Source organism: Perissodus microlepis, chromosome 18 (assembly GCF_051167445.1).
Source record: "Perissodus microlepis isolate ML-2025 ecotype Zambia chromosome 18, ASM5116744v1, whole genome shotgun sequence".
Classification (NCBI taxonomy): Eukaryota; Metazoa; Chordata; class Actinopteri; order Cichliformes; family Cichlidae; genus Perissodus; species Perissodus microlepis.
The window spans coordinates 4,139,445-4,158,197 of NC_140478.1; the positions used below are offsets into that span (position 1 = coordinate 4,139,445).

The window sequence follows — 18,753 nt, forward strand, 5'->3', positions numbered from 1 at the left end:
TTTTCATGCATTAAAATTGCTACTCCCCTTTGTCTAGAATTATAACAGGCTGCAAACACATTAGGAAACTCAGGTGTTTTAAGTTCGTTTAAACCTGTGACAGGCCTGTGAGTCTCTGGTAATAAAACAGCATCTGCCTGTAGTTTTTTAAGCTGGTTAAATATCTTTAACCTTTTTTCTCTGGTGCCAGCTCCATTTACATTCCATGTGACAAACCTTAGTGTGCCCATAATTGTGTGTGTATGTCTATTGATGTACGCTGGGTGTTTTGTTAAGACAGGTGAAGAGAATGTGGAAACATCACTTGTTTGTAAATAGAAAGAGAAAAAAAATGTGTGGTGAGAGGCTCCATAAGTCTGACTATGTGTGTGTATATTCACTAATATGAACAAGCGTGGCATGCATGTGTGTCCTATAAGTCTGTGTGCGCTGTGAGGCTGTTGTAAATGTGCTGCCGTTGAGCGCGTGTGTTTGCGTGATCATGGTGTGTGAATATGCAGAAATAGAGGGTGTTGTTTGTAGGTGAGTGGGGAAGTAGGTGATCACCGCAGTGAAAGAAAAGAGAAAGAAAAAAACCATGAGAACGGTGAGCGACAACAACAAAAAAGAAAAGAAACGGAAACATTCCAATTAAAGCAATGACGGAGGGTGACGGTGTTATATCGGCTATGACATCATACTGATATTACACGGTTAAACCCATGTTAAAGGAGAGAGTGTGAATGAATAAGAAAAGAGTGTAGCGGGTTCTTATCTGGAGTGCAGTCAATATAACCACGGAGTGGTGCCGGGGTCGCGGTAGAGCTGTCCGTCCACGTAGAGCCGGTCCACGGCGATGACAGTGCGGGAGCCTCTCTGGATGACGCTACGTCGAACTGGGAACAGGACCTTGCATCGTTCCAGGATCTCTTTGGGGAACTGGTTGTTCACGCTGAAGTCCATTCCTTTCAGCTCCCTGCCGCGACTCTTCACCTGTTCCTTCTGTTTGAATTGGCCGAATTGCTTTTGAACAATTGGACGTGGTCTCCCAGTCGGCGACCTCATGGCCCCCAAGCGATGCACTCTTTTGAAGGCGATGTCCTTTACAGTGTCCTCCGGCAGCTTCAGGTGGGTTTTAATTAAGCTTTTCACCGTTGCTTCCGCGTCCTCTCCGGCAGATTCTGGAATACCAGAAAACACAAGGTTGTCTCGCATGCTACGGGCTTGTAGATCGATAACGGATTCTTTTATTTTTTATTTTCTATGTTTAACTGGGTCACGTTATCGGTGAGAGATTTGACCGACTCCCGTAGCGTGGCATTTTCAGCAGCGAGCGTTTCCACCTGCTGCTGGCTGAATTCCAGGGATTCTCTCAGAGATTTAAATTCCCGGTGTAAAATCTCCACCAGGGACAGCCTCGCATCGAAACTGGACAATCGCTTGTCGATTGACTCCAGGATGTCTGCTTTATCTTTGCCGGCAGGCGATGTTGTGCCGGGGGAGTCTGCCAGGCGACATCTCTTCGATGACGGTGTCTCAATTTTGGCCGGGGAAGATGCACTCTCAGCCTTCTTCATTACTAAATCTTGGAGAGCGTCTAAACTCTCCCCGTTGTCCTCCAGGGTGTTAGAGATGATTGGACAGATGTTGTTAGTTATATGACAATTGATTAGTTTATTTGGCAATACTGAAGCTTAAACAAACTTTGTTAATTTCAACGCTACCATTCGCTTTTTTTCTGCCAAATCTCCGGCGTCTGACGTCACCTACAACATGGGTCGCTTACCTTTTCCCGTCACTTCCGTCATTTACCTCCCGTCTCACCCTCCTCTTCATATTTTTCACCGGTGGTTCTCCTTTATATGACCTGAATAAAACAACAGACATGGCAGTTATATGCACATTTTGTAGTGCACTACCCGGAAAATGTAGTTTCAACACCTCAGCTCATCTATTAAGGAATCTAGTGGAAGTACAGTTTGCTTCTCTGAGCATTGAGCTTCTCTTTTCTCAGGTCCTTATGAGTTTTCACACATCTGTTCTTGACCTTGTGACATTTTCCATCGAGGTCAAGGAAAAATAACCAGGAAAATTACATTTTTCAGCCACACATCTTTTCACTCCCATATTGAATGTATATTTCATTATCTAGAATATTTAAGAGGTTTTTTTTATTACTGAATAAATATGGTTTACATTTCAGGAAATAAAACACTTAATTTTGGTTAGAATTTAATCCAGTGGCAACTGAGACCATGAGGGGTCGTGATCAGGGGCCACTGTGATGTTTAGATTGAATTTTAGTCTTTAAAATGTTTGGTTCAGGTTGTTCAGGTTAGGGAGAGATTTGGATTGTGGCCACTAAAAAAAGAAACCTTGTGAACATTTTTTTTATTGGACATAGACACTGGCACTCAATGTGATTGTTAAGAAGTTGGGAGCCTTTATCTGCATGGCTTCATATAGCATGTACAAGTTTCTATAGTAGCACTGAATGTTAAAATCGTCTGTAAATAGCAAGGCTCATTGTCCACATGGGCAAAATTTCTAATGGCACTGAGCTGATTAAAAGACTACCCAAAGGCATTAAGCTGTAACAACAAGCTTTGTTACATTTTTGGCTAGAAAGAACAAAGCCCACTTTGTAAATTTACCAGACCTCGGCCTCTGTTCTGCACTGGCATGTACACAATTGCCACTTTAGTCATCCTTTGAGACCTCCTGCAGGTCTTTTAGGGACTCAACACACAGAAGTGATGCCAGAGAGTAAAAGCAGCCAGTTCATTTGCAGCCAGGATTTTAGACTCAAAGGACTTTTGCATCAACCACTACCATTTTATGGCTTTGCTGTAACCTTGCCCCTATTTTCTGTTCTATTTCCACATTCCCCTGCAGATTGTATTTGTCTTGTCTATTAACCACCAGCTATACAGAGAAGAATCTGTGGTTCTGTCCATAGGCTCTAAAGCATTCTAGCTTTTATCATTTCCAAGCCGTGGTCATGGTGGTAACCTTACCTAACCCCATACTGTGGAGGAAGGCATAAGAAAAGATTTTTTTTTCTGTTATTACTTCTTTTGTTTTGTCTTGTTGTCAAGATTTGGCAGAACATTTTAATAATAACAACACATTTAAACAATACCCTTAGGGTTCAGGTTGAGGTCATCACTGATGATGAGTCAGACCTCAGAGGGCTAGAGGTCCCTTGGTCACAGCGTGACATTCTCCTTCTCCTATGTCATTATGATAGATTATCATCATGATCTCCTAAATATAAGTTCATTTTAACATGGACTCAGTTTCTGACCCAATAATACCTGAATCAAACCTTACATAGTCCAATCCTAACCTAAAAAATTATCTCTACTACTATTTTTGTTTGTTTGGAGTTTTTTTCCCGTCTGATTAGGATCTTCATCATGAAAATAGTTGTATAACACAAATATACCTGGAACATGATATCAGCTTGTCCCTAGTGTATCACACTCTAAGTAGGTCCTTACTGTATTGGTAAGAAAAATGTTATAATAACAGCACAAAGATGAAGCTGCAGGCCTCATTCTTTGGTCAGAAATGACACCATTGCCTGCTGACAGCTGCTGGGTAGCCTTCTGAGACAAACTCCAAGAAAACCTCTAACCGATCTCCTTCACAGCACCCCAAACAGGCCTTTAGAACTCTGTTGGAATTGCATCAATAGTGGGAGCTGGGCCTGGGGACAGATGCAGTATTACTCTTGTGAGCTCCTGCAGGGTGAGAGGTCTGTCAAGTGCCTCCCTCTGCTCAGGCCTAAGTCTGGGCAGTCACTGAAACAAATTCTCAGCACACCAGCTGTCACTATATAACATAGCATGCAAGTCATTTGCCAAATTTCTCATCAGCGGCTGACATTAAAGCTCTAAATGGCAGTCTCAAATGTAAAAGTTGTTTAAACAGAGAGCACAAGGTAAAAGGAAAGAGCCAAATGACACTTCATGCTTTGAAAAAGTACTTGCAACTCTGGAGACATTTTTTTCCTTTTAAGTGTAACATCTATTTGATCTAACTCACTTGACAACAAGCCCTCATCTATTCCCAACCTTACTGCCCTGCCTTTTACATACATCCACATTGTTGAGCTTTACTTTTTTAAAATTTGCAACTTTTAAGTGTTCAAAACAAACATGGCAAAAAAGAAAGCATTTTCCTTTTTTTTTTAAATTTACAGCTACAAGACTGGGGTGGGAAATTTAAACTGGTATTATTGCAAATGTCTTCTAATTCAGTGTGATTCTCCTTCTACCATGCATGCACTGCTCTTTTGAGAGTTCTATCCATAGATTTTCTGTGATATTCAGATTATAATGCTATGGGAGCTGTAAGAAAACCTTCAGCTTGATCCTTTTAAGGTGGGCTAAAGTCAATTTTAAGATGCACAGTAAAATAAAGGAGCACCACATCAGAGTCAAGTAAAATTTCTTAAGGATCTTTTGCATTTCTGCTTTTATATTGCAAGGTGCAAGCCATTCTTTTGAAAACATCTTCTTGGACATCCAAATTAAGTCAGGACAATGGATTTTTTGTCATTTCAACTATAAAGGTAATGAACTATATTGTAGAACTAGACAATTGGCCTACAGGGCTATGGTGTTACATACTATACAGCAGCATCTATACCAGCCCATTAAAGCCTTAGTAGACTGATGTGATGTATATTTGCATGAATGTACGTCACACTGCGCTGTGCTTTACTAGATGCTGTACAGGTGCAAGCCTTGGAAAACAATGGGTTTTGGAGCACAGTGCATGTGGCTTCCTGCATGAAAGGGCCTTCACTGTACTGTGCATTAAAGCAGGACTGCCTGAATCCTGAGGTCATGAGAGCAGGAGCACAATCCAAGGGTACAACACCATCTCCTCTTCAGCCACGAGTGCATTCCAGTGTAGTGGACCAAGCTCTCACCAAAGCAAAGGCTTAGAAAGAACACACACACACACACACACACACACACACACACTGATAAAAGAGGGGTAGTGATAATGGTGGAGGCTTAAGAGCTTCAAATTGCCCAAAATGGAAAGTGTGCTCTCTGCAGGAGATTGAGAGATAGAGAGGGAACCATGGGTCTGCTATTTTTGGTCTACTAGGGGGATCTAAATCTGCGGCTGGATGGAAGTAAAGCCTCCTGGGTAATGACCCTAAAAGCCCACATCAAAAAGAGACACCCACAGTTTTTTTCTGATATTCATGGTGGTGACTGGAACCAGGTGTGATAAAATAGCTGAAAGCTGAAAACAAAAAGCAACGAATGACAGTCTTATATTATCACAGTTTTTAGCCAAAACTGCAAATCATAAAGGTCAAGTCAATACAGATAAGGCTTTTCATCCATAATCTGTCAGAATAACAAAATGATCAAAAGGCAAGTTACAACCAGCTCTCAGTTCAAAGCTTAACGCTTGGTGTAATATCTGTATGCAAATTAACTTTGTAACACTCACTTCGACGGACTGATGATTATTTAAATCATTAAGTGATGAAATGAATGTCTTAATACGCCCTTCTCAGAGCAACATTTAATTAATAAAATGACAACAGTGTTAGATTAATTAGACTTCAATGTAAAACAGACTATAAATCAATGTGGAATACAAAAGAAACAACCAACCTGGTGACATAGCAAGGAACTATTTTCTGTTTTGCCGTTCTTCATCATCACATCAGCATTTTCTGTTATTTTGTGAATTTTTTACCACATTACCATTAATAACTGTCAAAAAAGTTACCCACTTCAGTACTACTGGAAACTCATGCAAGGTACCAACTCTGATATTTATTAAAATGCAGTATCAGGGTGGGCACTTCATATCACATTCACACCCATAATACAGGGAGTGCAGAATTATTAGGCAAGTTGTATTTTTGAGGAATAATTTTATTATTGAACAACAACCATGTTCTCAATGAACCCAAAAAACTCATTAATATCAAAGCTGAATGTTTTTGGAAGTAGTTTTTAGTTTGTTTTTAGTTTTAGCTATTTTAGGGGGATATCTGTGTGTGCAGGTGACTATTACTGTGCATAATTATTAGGCAACTTAACAAAAAACAAATATATACCCATTTCAATTATTTATTTTTACCAGTGAAACCAATATAACATCTCCACATTCACAAATATACATTTCTGACATTCAAAAACAAAACAAAAACAAATCAGCGACCAATATAGCCACCTTTCTTTGCAAGGACACTCAAAAGCCTGCCATCCATGGATTCTGTCAGTGTTTTGATCTGTTCACCATCAACATTGCGTGCAGCAGCAACCACAGCCTCCCAGACACTGTTCAGAGAGGTGTACTGTTTTCCCTCCTTGTAAATCTCACATTTGATGATGGACCACAGGTTCTCAATGGGGTTCAGATCAGGTGAACAAGGAGGCCATGTCATTAGTTTTTCTTCTTTTATACCCTTTCTTGCCAGCCACGCTGTGGAGTACTTGGACGCGTGTGATGGAGCATTGTCCTGCATGAAAATCATGTTTTTCTTGAAGGATGCAGACTTCTTCCTGTACCACTGCTTGAAGAAGGTGTCTTCCAGAAACTGGCAGTAGGACTGGGAGTTGAGCTTGACTCCATCCTCAACCCGAAAAGGCCCCACAAGCTCATCTTTGATGATACCAGCCCAAACCAGTACTCCACCTCCACCTTGCTGGCGTCTGAGTCGGACTGGAGCTCTCTGCCCTTTACCAATCCAGCCACGGGCCCATCCATCTGGCCCATCAAGACTCACTCTCATTTCATCAGTCCATAAAACCTTAGAAAAATCAGTCTTGAGATATTTCTTGGCCCAGTCTTGACGTTTCAGCTTGTGTGTCTTGTTCAGTGGTGGTCGTCTTTCAGCCTTTCTTACCTTGGCCATGTCTCTGAGTATTGCACACCTTGTGCTTTTGGGCACTCCAGTGATGTTGCAGCTCTGAAATATGGCCAAACTGGTGGCAAGTGGCATCTTGGCAGCTGCACGCTTGACTTTTGTCAGTTCATGGGCAGTTATTTTGCGCCTTGGTTTTTCCACACGCTTCTTGCGACCCTGTTGACTATTTTGAATGAAACGCTTGATTGTTCGATGATCACGCTTCAGAAGCTTTGCAATTTTGAGACTGCTGCATCCCTCTGCAAGATATCTCACTATTTTTGACTTTTCTGAGCCTGTCAAGTCCTTCTTTTGACCCATTTTGCCAAAGGAAAGGAAGTTGCCTAATAATTATGCACACCTGATATAGGGTGTTGATGTCATTAGACCACACCCCTTCTCATTACAGCGATGCACATCACCTAATATGCTTAATTGGTAGTAGGCTTTCGAGCCTATACAGCTTGGAGTAAGACAACATGCATGAAGAGGATGATGTGGACAAAATACTCATTTGCCTAATAATTCTGCACTGTATTTACCAAAGCTGTCTTCTAAGACGCTTTCCTCTCTGTCCTGCTTATTACTCTCACAGAAATTAAAATACCTAAATATAATTTAAGGGGTAAAAACAGCTTCCCACTGGAGCTGTACCCTCTAAGGTACTCTTGACAGAGGATACTTATTTGGATCCTTGTAGTTTGTAGTTAAGGCGAATAATCTTCGAACCATCAATAAACTTAACATGCACCCATAGAAAATCCACTCAGCACAGGTAGAACAAAGGTTCACAGCTATGAGGCAACAGTGCTAACCTCTGCACTGCTGTGCTGTTGATATAGAAGAATGTAGAATGGAGCTTGTTCCCTCATAATAAGTCACAATACTGTTGCGCTACGGCGCTATTTTGAGTGTATCTGACATTCTAACCCTTAATTATTATTGTAGAGTGAAAAGAATAGAGCAAAAACACTTTGGTTGTGTTTGGACGAAAACATCTGCTATCACACAGAATCATATCCTGTTTTATCAAAGACATCAAAACACACCAGCTGTTAAAAAAAGTCTTTTATTGGAGATGAAACTGGCAAGAACTTGATTATATAACTGTGCATAACTATTAAACCCTAACCATCAACACTGTCCTCACTGTGATATCATAAATAAATCTCTACCAATACCAGTTATAATTATGGATGATAATTCAACATTAATTAACACTTAGAGCACAAAACTTGCTTATTGCAAGTTGTATGTGCATTCAATGCAATGCCGGGAAACTTTCTTTGTCTTTTATCCCGTCTTCCTTCTCTCACCCCAACCGGTCGCGGCAGATGGCCCCGCCCCTCCCTGAGCCTGGTTCTGCCAGAGGTTTCTTCCTGTTAAAAGTTTTTCCTTCCCACTGTCACCATAGTGTTTGCTCATAGGGGGTCATATGATTGCTGGGTTTTCTCTTTATGTATTATAGTAGGATCTACATTACAATACAAAGCAACTTGAGGCGTTGTTGTGATAAAATTGAAATTAGCATGTGTTTCCCACATGCAGGGGCATGGGCTTTCAGGTGTCTTAATAAACTTACTGAAGCGAGATTACCTGAAGGAAAGCCATACAGGCAACTATACATATAAAGGCCCCACAGGGATTGCCTTCTCGCTGTAAGGCAACAGTGCAAGCCCCTGCAACACTGTGGTGTGCAGCAGCTATGAATCTCATATCTGTATCCGGGCACCATCTCTCAAGGCACCTTCTGATCTCTTTATGACCTCTGTTCTTTTTGTGTACCATCTATGATCACTCCTGTGCTGTTTTACTATTTCACCGTTTCTCCTCCATGACCCTTCAAAGAACACCGGGTGCCTGTCTCTGTGGGAACCTGGACAAAGGTAGTTGGAACACACATAAAACAGTTTCAGGGTTTCCTTTGAACTCTGTCACAACTGCTCCACATAAAAACCATACACAAATATGACATATGCAGTTTGACAGGTTTAAGATTCCCCAAATAACTTGTCACAGTGTGACCTGATTTTTCCTACAGTCGTCTGCAGTCATCATCTGTGAAAATGGCTCAGATTTTATTAACATGTACAAAATGTAACCAGGAAACTCAAAAAATGGATTATAACCTCTCTCCCTTTCTCTCTTTGTTTTTATTCAGTTGATTTTTAAAGTCTTGGAAATCAGATAACAAAACAAAATAATCTATATAACAGTTACACATTGAAAATTATTTTTTTTCAAGATGGATTAGTGTAGGGTTTAGGGTTACAACCTACGATGGCTGAGAAACAAACACATCCTGACTAGGGATGGGTACCGGTATCCGGTGCCATGATGGCACCAGTTCTGACATAAACGGTAGTAACCAGACCGAAAAGCAGCGCACAATTCGGTGCTTTATTTCGGTGCTTTTTTTTCCTGAGCTGTGATACACTTTAGATTCTAGCCAATCATTTTACGTTTCCGAGGATAGTAGGCGGGTCCAGGTACGTACGTTCTTTTAGAGCAGAGCTACAGATTAAAAATGCCCAAGGCAAAGCGGTCAAAAGTCTGGCTGTACTTCACAGCAAAATATGCAAACTCAGCAGCCTGCAACAAGTGCTTTAAGGTGATACTGTGCAAAGGAGGTAACACCTCGAATCTGATGAAACACCTGGCGACGCATAGCGTTTTTTTTAAAAGCCGAGAAATGCGCCGTATTTGATAGCTTGCTGCGAGACCTCACACCGAGCACATCTACTGCGGGTGTGGTGCCTGTTATCGGACCCGGAGTTAGCAACATCCCCCAAAAACCCGAAGAGGAGAGTCCTGGCCCCTAGCCCTGCCAGTGTAGCAGAAATGATGAGGATGATGATGCAGCAGCAGCCGTTCTTCTCTGCGTGAGTAGCTTAATGTTGTTCGTGTGTAATTTACGTTGAGTAGGCTAACCACGTTATTACATTAATGCATGTAAGGTGAACTAGCAAACATCATCATAGCTACATGCGGCTGTCTTGTTTGATGGCAGATGCTCCCTTCACCCTGGCCAAAAAGGCTAAAATAACCAAAGAAAAAGTGGAAAACAGCTAAACATGAGAGGTTTTTGGACAAAGTTTGTGTTTTTTCCATTGTTTAAGCACTGCTTCCAGCCAAGAGTGATACCATATATGCCCCATAGCTGCAGAAAAGGCTAACATTGTTATCTTTTTACAAAAAAACAGCTGAACATGAGGTTTTTGGACCAATTTTGTGTTCTCCATTCTTTAAGCACCGGTTTGAGCACCGTTTAAGCACCGGCACCATTTCAAAAGTACCGGTTTGGCACCGGTATCGGATAAAACCTAAACGATACCCATCCCTAATCCTGACTGAGTAGGGTTAGAGACAGATATATAGTTGGGATGATGGCTCAGGCCTCAGAGGGTTAATGGGAAAACAAGTCTGTTTTCCAAGTTCTTTAAAAGTTGAGAGCCAGGAGATGCACTTTCATTTGATTTGACTAGATGGTGAAAAGGCTTTCATTTCAGCTTCCATTCAAATGTCAGAGGATGTGACTCCTTTTCAGCTAATCCTCCTTTCTGAGTTTATTTGACAATTCAGAAAAAGTCACATTGACGGCCCCTTTTAACCAAAATAAGTCTGCCATGTCATCCCACCTCAGTGACATTCATACAGGTTTAATTACATCGCTGGGGCTTTAAATGATATGAAATGCCAAATGGGGACTAATATTCGGCCTAGACACTCTATGTGACAAATTAAAGTGTTCGTGTTTTTATTCGCATTGGATCAGCAGATGTGAGCTGCATGATGATCAAGGCAACCTCTTTCACTGAAGTTGCTGGAAGCTAATGTGCCCCTTCAATAACAACATGCATTTCAAATGTGAAAAGCATCAAGGTGAGAGGAGGAGCAGTCACTGCCTAACAGCCGTGCTGAATTAGTTGTCTTCATTTTCACTCAACAGTTTTATTATGTTGCATATAAAAAGTACTAATATGTGATGGCTGCACAAAAGCAGTAGACTGGTACAAAATCTCTGGGCAGCCTATTGGTGCTGAAATGCCCAGCGACACTTTGGAAGTGTGTCACTTCAAGTTTTTTTTATTGCGTATTACTTAACAGACCTCTTTCTGCATGATCATCCTACAAATTGGTTGCAGCAGGTGGTAAAGATTCTCATTTTCCCATAGTCAGCATGTAACTACTAGCCAGCTGTGGCTATATCTGTATGTCTCTGTGTGTTACACTTAGATTACAGTACTCCTTATCTTCCAGTCCTGTATTTCTGCATGGCCATTTCCAGCGTTTGGTTGTTTTTTGTTGGGTTTTTTTTGTTTGTTTTTTTGGAAAAGAAGGAAGTCAAGAAATTAAAAGTAAGGAAATTCAGATTTCTGGAAATGAATGTAAAATGTCAATACACTGTGTAATATTTGACAATGAAGAATAATAAAGAACATGGACATCAGTTTATGCCAGTAGTCTTCTTTGTTCCTACTGATAAGTTTACAATAATCTTACAAATTCGAAAATTAAAGTTTAGAATTTGAAATTCTTCTAAACATGACCCATCATGTCCTCTGTTCATGTTACTTAGGTGCAGTGAAAGTATACTAAGGCACTGCCTTTGCTTAAGTCTTATAATAATAGAGAAAGAAATGGTATCTTCCATGACCTGCCTCTCACTTGTTCACTTTCTCCCATTGCCCTGTCTCTTAAACTTGATACTGTTGCTGGCTGTAGAACATACAAAGCGTAATCAGTTTACATTGTAAAAAGGTGAAAAGTAATGAAAGACAATATTTAGGCCAAGTTACTCTGGCTTCCAACTAGCTAGCAGCTAAATCAATAAACTGAGCTTTTTTCCCCAGCTGCAGCTTCGAGCTTCTATAATGAAAACTTTCACTTTCTTTTTTTTCTTTCAAGCTCTTTGAGTAACAGTGGTCAGGGCAATTAATAACACAGTTGTTTGCATTCTTCAGAAGGGAAACAGGTTAATCTGGTGTAAAAATGCACTTTTCTCTGCAAAATATTTTATTATTAATTTGTTTTAAATATTCATCTTGTTGCAAAACACAAAGCTCATGTTAAGAAGGAATGTTTAGATGGGGCTATAATGCGTTTTGCATAACGACATGTTTACATTTCATTTTGGGTAATGTCAATGCATTACTGGGTAAAATTGAAAAGAACCAGTAAACAGAAAAGTACTTGGCTATATATTTATAATACTTGAAACTTCATAATCTGCTGGGAGGTTTTGTGATACAGAGCAGGAATACATGGGAGAGACTCCCTGTGGTTTAAAGTGGATATTGTTGCACTGTGTATCTGTGTTGTCAGCATTGTTCTAATATGACAAAAAAAGCTTCTTTTTTTTTCTTTTTTCTTTTTTTTTTTATAGTATTTCTAATTAAATGAAACGTTTAAAAAGGTGATCTGATTCTTTAATTCCAATATTTACTTGGATAATAATTCTTAAACAACAACTTTCCCAGTGTTATTCTGTTACTCCAGCTAAAGAATGAAGCACAAAAAACAAGAAGAAGCAAAGTGGAAAAACAGAGCAACAAAGAGTGAGGTGGAATAGAGACAAAGTGTTTTAGTGGCTGGTGATGGAACGTGTGTTATTTGTGTTATTTAGCTGTCTCCTAAACTGAAGAAGCCCCGTCCAGATTTGGAACAAGCACAAACACACACACAAACACAGACACACACACACCCCCACACACACAAAGACCTCAAAACACCTGCCAAATCATGGAAGAGGAAAAATGTGACTAATTACATCTCTTTCCAAGCCATTGAAAGAGTAAATACCAAAGAAGAGACATGCATATTCATAGCAGGGCACAGCGGGATTGACTTGGCTGTTGAAAATCCTCCAGAATGAGCTTCTGAAGCGAGGAGAGAGGAAGCTTTTGACACAACAAATTGATGATTATTAGAGCGACAGACAGGGAGACAGATTCAGAGAAGCAGCATGAGCGCCACAAAGAAAGCTGCCTGCTAGTTTCTACGGGATGATTCTGCACTTTAAATATCACACGTGAGCTTTTTGATTTTTAATAGGCTGTGCACCCATGAAACAGCACCATAATTAGCATACCCCTAGAATTTGAAATAATTTCAACAATAAAAGCAGCAGAATTGAAACAAGCGTGTACCCTGCTGTTAAAGGACATGAAGGCAGACAGTATTTCCCACAGCCTGAGCATTTATTTATGGGTTGAATCTTCAGTTAGTGTAACATCAATCTGAAATTATTAACTATTTTAAATCCTGCAAAATTTCCTTATTAGCATAAAAACACTTGTTTTGTAAGAGGTGTTCGTGTAGGTGTAATGGCTTATAGGTAGCTAGGTAGGCAGTTGGTTATGTAACACTGGTTGTGCAATTTTCCCATTTGCCAGTTGGGCTTTCAACATCATGCCAGACTAGAAGACCAGTCGGTGGAAAAGCATGGCATTGCAAAGTAATAATAATGTAATGTAATTATGTTAACGATGGCTTACTTTCACTCAGGATTCCACTGTGTGACAACAGCTAAGAACCCACATAGATTTCAATGAAATTAAAAACTCTGCCACAAAACTGCAAACACAAATTACAGTCTACTTTGATTAGACTTTTTCAGCCTTTTTTGATATTGTATCAACAACTGTTTAATTCTTCCTTTTATTTAAGGAATGAAACAAATGGTGGAAGAAACCATATTGCAGAAGGCATCTGACAGCATCCCTTAGGATATCCTTTAGAAGGCGCCTTGGGAGTAAGGGGTATTTGGCCCATTGCTTTGAGTCGCTGTAAACCGTTGTGAGAGGCTGGTCCACACTTTCATGTGGAAAAGAATCAACCAAAAAAACAACAACATTTAGGAAGAAGCAGCTTTTAATAAAATACCAAATGTTTTCTTTCTGCAGACTAATTATTTTGAAAGGTGAGCGAAAAAACAAAACATGCAGAATACATTTGGATTGCTCACATAAATAAGGCTCCATATCCATCACGTCCATAACTATTGAATTAAGTATTCTTTTTAATAGCAGGCTGAGAAATAGTGAACGCTGCAGGCAACAAACAAGCTGCATGTGGCTGAGACTATAGGGCTTTTTTTGGTGATTATAGACTAGGTGACAGTTGCTACTGATGATTAGTTCTGAAATACGTCCCAGTCAAGACTTGTCATCATTATAACTAGGAATTGCAACTGAAAATAAAACAAGTACATAACTATCCTTATCTCACTGGGTTAATACAGTTGCTCATATTGTACTGTGTATATACATATGTGTACATAAACAAATTTACTAGGCCACCTACATGACGCTTTCAGGAGCTGCTTGGGCATGGAAACCCATGTCATGAAAATCCTGGGGCACAGTTTTTGTGATTATCTTAATGCCCGAGGAGGATTCTCTGCATTTATTTAGTCAGCAGAGTGTTAGTAACTTAGAGTTGATAAAGAAAATATTACAGACTGACTTGTTGCAATGCTAGCAGGCTATTAGAGCACCATGTTCAAATTCAGTAAGCTCTTTGTAATACCCAGTTCTTTTGACAAATGTTTGTAACCGCATGATTAGGTGCTTGATTTTATACACCTGTAGCAAAGGGACTGAAAACATCTAAATTTAGAGACTGAGAGGAGTGACTTTTGTCAACATAGTGTATGTTAGTTAATGTTCTAACTATATATAAGCATGTGCCACTACATTACAATCCACGTGCAACTTAATTCTGAAAAATTTGGGACTCTGATCAAGAGTCTTTTTTCTTCTGTTTGTGAGGAGAAAATTGTTAGAAGGCAAAGAAACTCACACTCAGATATCTATTTTACATGTACATATACATGGGCGATCCCCGTCACGGTCCGATCTGTTCTGCACCAACGTGTGCACAACAGATGTGACACAGAGGAAAACCGCCCAGGGCTCTTAGCACATTCTTTATTTATACTTCAAGCAAGTTTCCACAGCAGTAGGAGTGGCATGTATGGAACTGATAATATCTCCTTAAAAGGAGAGACCTTTAGCTTGTCTGTTGAAACAGGAGATAGCTTGGTATGTATAGAAACTCAAACATTCCCATAAAAGGAGAGAGAGAGAGAGAGACCGTTAACTTGTCTGTTAACACAGGAGGTAGTATCGTATGTCACCGCATTCTTCTACTCATATGGTTTCACTCTCTTTTCCTGTGGTGGTTCCAATTCACAAGCTCTTCTTCCTTTAAATGAAGCTACAACTAAACATAATCACAAAACTAAAAAATCTTTCATCATTGTTGCATTTTTTTTTTCACGATGCACCAAATCTTTTCAGTTAGTGAGAGGTCTGGACTGTAGGCAGGAAAGTTTAGCACCTGGACTCTTTATACACAAATGAGCTTTGGCCCAGAGAAGACAGCAACATTTCTGGATTATGTTCACATATAGTTTCTACTTTGCATGAGTGAGCTTTAATCTGTATTTGTAGATAACATGGCAACATGTGTTTAGAGTAGTGTTTCCCAACCTTTTGGAGCCACGGCACATATTTCACCTTAGAAAAATCACACAGCACACCACCAAACAAAAATGTCACAAAAAGCATTTTGATCATTTTTCCCGGCGCACCAGGCATAGCAGAATTGGCTCAGTTTGTCCCCCAGTATACCTTTTTTTGCCTTCTACTGGGTCGCAAGTTTCTCCAGGACCCAGGTCAGACTGACTACTTTTTCTTTTCAAACATTTATCTATTGTTATTCTTCTTCTTCGTTTTCTTCTGTTTTACTTGCAGTTGGCAACCCATTTAATTAGAGCAGGTAGTCTAGTGGAAGAGAATGTAATTGTTCTGCTTGTTACTCACGCCGATCGCTTAGAGTATCTTCACTCTAAGTGAAAAAGGTTAAAATATCAATACTACAGTCTAAATATCAGGAGAGCAAATCAATATGCTTTCAGATGTGTGGCCTAAAGATCACAAGAATCTACATACTGATTTTCAGCCTTCAGCTTTGTCTCTTGCACACAGATTTTTCCAGATTCTCTTATGCACTATGTGCTGTAGATGCGAACACAAACTGAAATTGTTCCACAATTATTTGCCTTTTTTTGCAGATTGGTAAACCTTTGCACATCTTTACTTCTAAGAAACACTGCTTCTATAAGATAGTCTTTTTACACCCAATAATGTTACTGATCTTCTGCCAAGCAGACAAAATATTCTTCATACTGTTTCTTCTTTTTCAGCCTTTTCTTTCGTTTCTTTTTTTTGTTTGTGCAATCAAATTAAAAAATAATTTTTCATGAATTTTTCATGAAAAGATTTTTCATGAAATAGCAAAATTTCTGTTTAAACATTTGATGTTTTCTGTGTTCTGTTGTTATAAATACAAGTTTCTAAGTTCTACCAATCACTACATTGTGTTTTGATTTACTTTTTACACAAACCCAATCTTTTTGGAATTGGGTTTATATACAAAACAGCTCTGCCTCAAAAATGGTACGCATTTCTGTGAGTGTATCTGTGATGTCAGGCATCTTGGCAGTGGGTTTGGGTCTTTATGAATTGTGCTTGTTATGTCATATCCGACATATTAGTTTGGAATCTGTCTGTTGTCTGTAGCCTAGGTCAACAAGTGTCCTTGATGTGCAACGATTTTTAGGTGGGTGCTACATTTCAAAGTAACAGCCACATGAAATCCAAGGCCCAAAGTTTACCAGCAGAACTTTGTAGTGAACAACAGAATCAATATTATTCAATTATCTGACAGTGGTTCCAACAACTTCCCATCCTAAGTAGTAATACAGTGCTAGTTAGTCCCAGCAATATCAACCGTTAAGAAGTGAACCGATCTTAGAGACCTACATTAGTAGGTTCAGGGACTAGTGGTGGTATAAGTTGCAGGTATGTCAGCCAAGATACCATGGTTTGGAAACCTGTGTGGGATTATTCTGTCTTTCGTTCCTCTCTTACAGATTTGTGGGGGTTTTCTTACACACTTTTTACTTTCTTTAGGCCCCTAAGACTGATTAGATTTAACTACTGAAATATCCTGGGGAAGGTATGAGGTTTAAAAACTGCTTCGTTAGATCCATAAAACAATCTTATTTTGGGGTAAAATATACCTATTCTCAAGAGTAATCACAATCACTGACAAATTAGGAATTGGAAGTACCTGGCCTGTCTCACTAAAGCCATAAAACGGTGTATCATGGCAGAGAAAATGGAAGGAAATGGGCCACACCAGTATTTTTTGACAAAATGGTATTAACTCAATGAGAATGGGCTGGTGGTTCTAATATTGTGGCTAATTCAAAAATATTGGCACTTCACTTCAAGGCATCGCTCCAGTGTTATAGCTTGTGAATCGATGTTATAGCTGAAACTACTTTGTAGTTTGTGAAAACCGTGATCATATCCTCCTAAGGCTATGTCTACTATATACACTGAACAAAAATATAAACACAACACTTTTGTTTTGCTCCCATTTTTCATGAGCTGAACTTAAAGATCTGAAACATTTTCTACATACACAAAGGACCCATTACTCTCAAATATTGTTCACAAATCTGTCTAAATCTGTGTTAGTGAGAACTTCTCGTTTGCCGAGATAATCATCCCACCTCACAGGTGTGGCATGTCAAGGTGCTGATTAGAAAGCATGAATATTGCACAGGTGTGCCTTAGACTGCCCACAATAAAAGGCCACTCTGAAATATGCAGTTTGATCACACAGCACAATGTTACAGATGTCGCAGCTTTTGAGGGAGCGTGCAATTGGCATGCTGACTGCCGGATTGTCTACCAGAGCTGTTGCCTGTGAAATGAATGTTAATTTCTCTGCCATAAGCCGTCTTCAAAGGCATTTCAGAGAATTTGGCAGTACATCCAACCGGCCTCACAATCGCAGACCACATGTAACCACACCAGCCCAGGACCTCCACATCCAGCATGTTCACCTCCAGAATGGTTGACCATGTGGAGACCAGCCACCCGGACAGCTGCAGCAACAATCGGTTTGCATAACCAAAGAATTTCTGCAAAAACTGTCAGAAACCATCTCAGGGAAGCTCATCTGCATGCTCGTTGTCCTCATCGGGGTCTGGAACTGACTGCAGTTCGTCACTGTGACCAACTTGAGTGGGCAAATGCTCACACTCGATGGCGTCTGGGACGTTGGAGAGGTGTTCTGTTGACAGATATTTTTACTGTTCAGGGCAGATGGCAGACAGCTTGTGTTGCATCGTGTGGGTGAGCGGTTTGCTGACGTCAACATTGTGGATTGACTGGCCCATGGTGGCAGTGGGGTTATGGACAGTGAACACGAGTGCATTTTATTGTTGGTATTTTGAATGCACAGAGATACCGTGTTGAGATCCTGATGACCATTGTTGTGCCATTTATCCATGGCCATAACCTCATTTTACAGCATGATAATGCACGGCCCCATATTGCAAGGTTCTGTACACAATTCCTTGGAAGCTGAAAACATCCCAGTTCTTGCATGGCCCGCATACTCACCAGACACGTCACCCATTGAGCATGTTTGGGATGCTCGGCGTATATGACAGCGTGTTCCAGTTCCTGCCAATATTCAGCAACTTTGCACAAGTATTGAAGAGCAGTGGACCAACATTCCACAGCCCTCAATCAACAACCTGATCAACTCTATGCTCATTGCACACCATTTGCCTCACGCAGTGCAACACATCTAATGGAGATGTGTTGCACTGTGTGAGGCAAATGGTGGCCACACCAGATACTGACTGGTTTTAGACATCTGTAGCATTGTGCTGTGTGATCAGACTGCATATTTCAGAGTGGCCTTTTATTGTGGGCAGTCTAAGCCACACCTGTGCAATAGACATGCTGTCTAATCAGCACCTTGACATGGTGGTGGGATGGATTATCTCGGCA

At 40.2% G+C, this 18,753-nt stretch overlaps 1 protein-coding gene and 1 pseudogene across 2 annotated transcripts in view; one reads left to right on the forward strand and one right to left on the reverse strand.

The window, feature by feature from the left end:
- The window catches only part of brinp2 (bone morphogenetic protein/retinoic acid inducible neural-specific 2), a 272,841-nt gene that overhangs the window by 182,224 nt on the left and 71,864 nt on the right, over window positions 1–18,753 (forward strand). The gene's annotated exons all lie outside the window — the stretch shown is intronic.
- On the reverse strand, window positions 766–18,472 carry LOC146367050 (uncharacterized; annotated as a pseudogene).